The sequence below is a fragment of the Monopterus albus genome, unplaced genomic scaffold (assembly GCF_001952655.1).
Source record: "Monopterus albus unplaced genomic scaffold, M_albus_1.0 scaffold47.1, whole genome shotgun sequence".
In the NCBI taxonomy this organism is placed as follows: domain Eukaryota; kingdom Metazoa; phylum Chordata; class Actinopteri; order Synbranchiformes; family Synbranchidae; genus Monopterus; species Monopterus albus.
In genome coordinates, this window is record NW_018127927.1 from 1,441,729 (window position 1) to 1,448,022 (window position 6,294).

General features: G+C 39.9%; 1 long non-coding RNA gene across 1 annotated transcript in view; it reads left to right on the forward strand.

The window, feature by feature from the left end:
- The window catches only part of LOC109960436 (uncharacterized), a 7,279-nt gene extending 5,064 nt beyond the window's left edge, over positions 1–2,215 (forward strand). The window contains exon 3 of the long non-coding RNA XR_002275001.1: positions 1,479–2,215. This is a non-coding gene — a long non-coding RNA (uncharacterized LOC109960436). The remainder of the gene's footprint in view (positions 1–1,478) is intronic.
- The last annotated feature ends 4,079 nt before the right edge of the window (positions 2,216–6,294 follow it).

Below are 6,294 nucleotides of genomic sequence, written 5' to 3' on the forward strand. Positions count from 1 at the left end.
CTTTCCCATTACCCATAAACGGATCCAATTTTCAGCATTCTTAAAGGGTAATCCTCATAAGGGAAAAAAACTCTGACTTGGTTTAAAATCCAGTGTTAGCTATAAAGTCCAGATCTCACTCCAGAATGTGGAGCGCAGCAGAAGGAAGGTTAAAGATCAACTGTCCTCTCAGCACTTCATTTTGAGGAATAAAAAACGGCGCTTGTCTCATTGTATGAGATGCTGAACTTCTTAGGGGGAAAACAAAACAGTCAGATAGTAACTTAGTAAAAACAAAACAGCTGCACAGCTCCTGTTATAAAGAATAAATATTTTACAGCTTCTTTAATATAATTTATGTGAAAAGGCTGTTATTTTCTTTACATTAGCCTCTGTTTTCTCCAGTGTAAAATACACAGTTTTGATATTTAGTTTTTAAAAAACAAATTTACCCATATGTCAAAAAACTTACAGCCATACATTTTTACTTTATTTTTGTACTTTTTTGTTTTGTTAGATTTATTTTGTGTCATTTGTTTTTCTTAGGTACCCTAATCATGTTTGGTTTGGTTAACAGGTGACAGATTTTTATATTCATAATAAAGACAAGTCGTCCCTGAAAAAAGGGACTATTTTAAGATCATACAGAGCTGCATCAGTTTCTAGTCCCCGAGTCAACCCAAAGCACTAGAATTCAAAATTGGTTTGACTTTCCACCTTTACATACTGCATAATATTATAAGCCAAGTGTTGTCACTGCTGAATTGACACCCTTGTTCAAACATAAAATGAATTATATCTAACACAAAAACATACATACACAAAATCCTGTATCACCTTTGTCAGTGTTGTCTGTAATGCTCCGAATGTTCTGGATACTATAAGCTTATGTCTGAACTTGGGGATAAAACTTAACACCAAAGATTCACACCACAATCTTCATACATGAATTTTGAATTTGAATCTGCAGTACAGTTTGGAATCTCTTTCCAAAGAACAGGCCTTTACTCAGTGTTGTGTCACCAGGGGGCGATATTACCATTTTCCCTCCATGTCTGAGTTGTCCCTGTGTTCAGCATTCATGCCACATGCAGACATATCTGACAGAGAACCACTCCATTGCAGATCCAAACCTTTTAGAGACAAACATTTTAAGTGGTTCTTGCTCTGTAGCTGTTTAATGTGCACTAATATGAAAGACTGCAAACAGTATTTCATTGTCATATTCAGAATCATTTTCATATTGCACTACCAACGCATTTAGAGCCAGATCAGCTCTGTGCAGCTGCCAAACCACATTTGGAATGCTGACATAAAAATCATTACACGTCATTATAGCTTAACATAAATGTTCACAGTGATTTTGTTTGTTTTGGTTTTGCTTCCATTTATTTCATTAGAATTCATATTATAGGATTGATTGGATTTCTCTGTTTCTGGCCCGTTAAGTTATATACTCTTGTTTATTAAATATTGATTCAATCATTTTATTTTACTAGGTCTGCCACAGCAACAATGGACCTGGAAATTAGAAAACAAAATAAACATCACCTACAATGGACTGGCAACCTGTCCAGGGTGTACCCCGCCTTTGCCTGATTGCCAGCTGAGAAGCCGAGATTGTTTGTGTAGGTTTTCTTCATTCTCATATCAAAAACATTTAAATAATGAATTCCTAAGAGGTCTTGTTAACATAAATGCCTGGCAGCAAGCTCACTTTTGCTAATTAGGGTGCAGCTATTTTATAAAAGACAGATGTAGACAGCTGTCCCAAGGAGGTGGCATTCAAATGGACAACAAATAAATGCATCAGCCTGGGAAGTTTATGTTTGTCAGAGTGGTGGGAAAATCAATGGACTCCTGCGTGGGCGGCTGCACTCTGATTGGCCAGCTGTCTGCGCCGTGGAGAAGGACTCAGTCAAGGATATTAATCTAAACATCAGTCATGCATGGGGAACACCCCATAAGGAGAATAATCTTGCTCATCCATGCATCTCCTGCAGGAGGTGGGGAGGGGCACTCTGAGGAAGGGAGCTGAAAGGGGAAGTATGTCAGGCTATCATCTCAGGAGATGTGATGTGGGCTCACTCTAGGCACATGTGCAGTAAAACCCAAACTGAAGATGCTGGCACCATCAGAACTGAAATGTGCTCATACTGTGTTCCTGTGTGGGAAAAGAAGAAAGATCCATAGCTGAGTTATATGTTAATGTAATTCATCTTATTGCAATCTAATCCTGCAGCCATTCTAAGTAGCTGGAAATATTAAAATTCTGGAACAGTCCATTTTCTTATTACCTGCAACATGCTGCTTTTTATTTTCTCTAATCATCTTTATAAAATGCCTCCGCTGACTCTCTGGTTCATTACATCAATAACGTGATGTTCATTTGATGCCCATGTAACATTTGTCTTTGTTCAAGCGCACGTTTCCTGCTCACTGAAAGCAAGTATGCAAGTAGGCTTTTCTTTAGGTCAGAACATATTTACAGTGGGTACGGAAAGTATTCAGACCCCCTTAAATTTTTCACTATTTGGCCGTGGCTACATGTTACGTGTTTCATAACACTACGTGTTACATAGTGTGGTTACAATTCATGGAGACCACGCCCATCCCATAGAAACAACACATGCTAGTCGAGATTTGGAGCACACCCAACTTTTCATGCTAGTTTAGATCAGTGTTTCTCAACTGGTGCCACCCTGGGACCCACTTTCCAACCCACTTGTCAAGTCGCGACCCACCAGTACAATATTTCAAATAAATTTATTAAATTATAAAGCATTTCTTTAAAAACATAGTCAGTACAGCCTTTGTGTCAGATTTTTCTGCCTGCATTGTGGACATGTTACTCAAAAACACCACAACTGTTGCATAACACAACATAAATACAACAGTCGAATAACACAACAGGGTGCTGTATATCTATACAACTGAATGCAGAACTGCAAACACACCATGATAATACTTTATAGTCTCTTTTCACTTAACATTTAAACAAGATTTTATTTTACAGTGAAATAATGTGTTGTGGCTAGAATGTGATACTGACTAAATTAATTCAGCCAAATCATCCCAATTTAAATAATCATTTAATATTACAATTATTCTGAACAGAGTAGTAGTTGAATAGGTAATCTGGTAGTTAGGGAACAGAGAACAGAATCACTCGTCCTGCAATGGGATAGGTACAGTATTAAATAAGAAGATTATCACAGCGCTATAGTCAGTCTTGGCCACCGGGTCCAGTCAGTCTAGAGTTCGTTTCCCCTACCCCCCAGGCCTGGGTCTGTAGGAGCACACAGTACTGTCACAGCCTTCTTCCTCCCTACACCCTTCAGCCTCACAGTTTTATCCACAGTTTTTCTTAGGCTGTTAGTCAATTTATGAACTTAGCTTCCTGTCTCCAGTTTTAGGAGACAACACACTGAGATATACTCAAAAACAGGAAACATCTTGGCCAAATTATATAAGCCCATTGTTCAGCTCACATGAACTTAAAAGTGAACCCATAAACACTATTCTATTACATAATCCATATTAACATGTAACTTAAACCACTACAAATGCGATAGCTGTGGTTGTCCTTTAGTTTTGACAAGCATTTCAATGTCTGGGCTGATATTAGACAGAGCTACACTCAGATCATGTTCAGTGTCCAACCTGTTCCTTTGCTTTGACTTGAGCTGTACCGAAGTGGAGAAGCCACTTTCACACAGCTACTGTAGGTTGTTGTGAACAGTAGGATTGCTTTGACTGCCAATGTAGCAAGGGAGAGATACTCAGACATCAGGTATTTGCACCAGAAATGGGGGAGGCTTACCTCATCAAATTTCTTTCTCAGCATCTGGTCACATGACAGCTCGACCATCTGAATCTCCTTGCTGCTTGGCAACACAACCCTTTCCATGTCGATTCCAAAGGGATCTCTTATCCAGTGACTATTGTTGTGTTTCTCTGGAAAGCAGTCCTCAAAGCGAGCATGTAGACTGGTCAGATGCGCAGTGATAGTTATTTTCAGGGCATTTTTGGCCGCTGTATTTACTGTAGCTCTCCTGCTGCGTGGCAAGTGTTGGGAAACATGTCAAGTCTGTTTTTAGTCAGTGATTTATCCACAACCTCAACTTCTTTTTGAAGGCAATGACTTTGTCATTCTGTTCAAAGATGTTGTGTCCTCTCCCCTGCATAGACAAATTTAAAGTGTTGAGGTGCTCGAACACATCGGCAAGATACGCAACGCACACGAGCCAGAGTTCATCACTGAGCATCTCAGTGTACGGGGAGTTATTGTGTGAGAGGAAAGCGCCAATTTCATGTTTAAGCACGTAAAAACGTGACATTACCTTTCCCCTCGAAAGCCAGCAAACGTCTGAACGATACAACAACTGGATGTGCTCTGATCCCAGGTCTTTGCACAGCTGTGTGAAACAGCGGCTGTTCTTGGCACTGTTCTTGGTTTAATGTAGTTCACTATTTTTATGGCATCTTTCAGTGTTGTATCAAGCACTGGCACCATATCCTTAGCCACCAGTGCTTCTCAGTGAAGAAAGCAGTGAGTCCACGTCACATTCAGCACTTGCTCCAGGATTTTCTTCACAACTCCTGATTTTTTTCCACTCATGGATGCTGCGCCATCAGTTGTTACCCCCACACAATTGTCCCAACGCAGTCCCACAGAGTCCAAAAACAAATAGGCTTGAATCCGTGCTGAGGTCTGTTGTTTTATGTTGGCTGACATGTCTTCAATGCACTACATTATGGTGTCATTAGATAGCGGTATGGTCTTCAAATTGTCCACTGCTGACAGGCCTAATACCTCTCTGACCATATCCAGGGCCGCAGGTAAGATGAGTTCCTCTGCTATTGTATGTGGCTTCTTGGCCTTTGCTATGTGTTGAGCTACAAGGTATGAGGCCCGTAGTGCCTGCTCTGATTTGGAACATGGACAGCAGTGTCTTCTGGGTGGTCCTCAGGTCCTGAAGTAGTCTTTGAAAGTAGTTCAACTGGTTTATCTTTGTAAGCGGCGTGTTTTGTTTCTAAATGGTGTTTGAACTTGGACAGCTTCATACTTTCTTGTGCCAGTACTTCACTGCATATCACACATTGACGCTTATGTCCATTTTTATCATCTATGTAAATAAATCCATGCTTAACATAGTTCAAATCATATTTTCACTTCACCATCTTCTTAACATGTGGACCTATCTTCAGTGAGTGTACACTGTCAACCACCAATCAAGGCTTGTCACGGCAAAGTTAGGCCTCTGCATATCACGCATGCACGCATTTCAAAACAAAAGCCCCACATTAGATACTACCTAAGCATTTGAATCCACAACATTTTTATTTTATTTTTTTCACCATGTCTCTGTAATCCACCTACAACATAGCCGTGAGCCACCCTGTGACAAACACTGGTTTAGAGCATTGGGGATATTACTACACTTATGTCATGTTACACATGACACGCAGTCTACTGTTATATCTATCCAATGCACCATTTGGAAAAAGCGGCCCATATAAAATTTTAATATCTGCCCCCTCTGCCATTTGTATTAAATGGCGGAATTAGGGCAAATGAGCTAATTCTGCTGTTAACACTACAAACTGCTGCTGCCACCTCTGATTTAGCAGCTAATTACATACAACCGACAAAATCTCCAGGATGGTTCTCTGGAGGAATAATCGCATTTGGCGCCTCTCCCAACATCTAGAAATTTTCCATGCTGCCTTTTTCACCGGTCGCCCTCAAACACAAACTCCAAGATGCAAAGAGGAACCTTTTCCGCCTTGTCTGTGGCCTGGGACCACAGTGACTACCTAAACAGGTCTCCTGCTATGCCGCCCAGTAAGCCATTAGACTTTGAGTTCAACAAGCAAGGTATTTGATTTGATTTGATTTGATTTGATTTATTCTTTCAAACATGCAGAACAAATGACATCAACACACACACATAATTACACAAGCCAACCACTGCTAATCAAGAATCAGTTTGCTTATACCAGCACATGTTTGAATGGAGTAGGAAGAAGTCAGACTTATCCAGTCCTACCCCAGAACATCATCTTATACAAAAAATTTCATGCATCATTGGCTGCAAGCAGTATCTCTACATAGTTGATTCTCTTCTTCACCAACAAGTAATACACAGAAAACTTAAAACAGAGTGATTCCTTCATGATTTTTGATTAAATCTCTAATTCTTGCATATATCTTGAATGACACATACATTTATATTTATATTTAAACTCCTCAGTTCTAGTACTGTTTTTCATGTCCACACTTAAATCATTCCATAATTTGACCCCACTTAT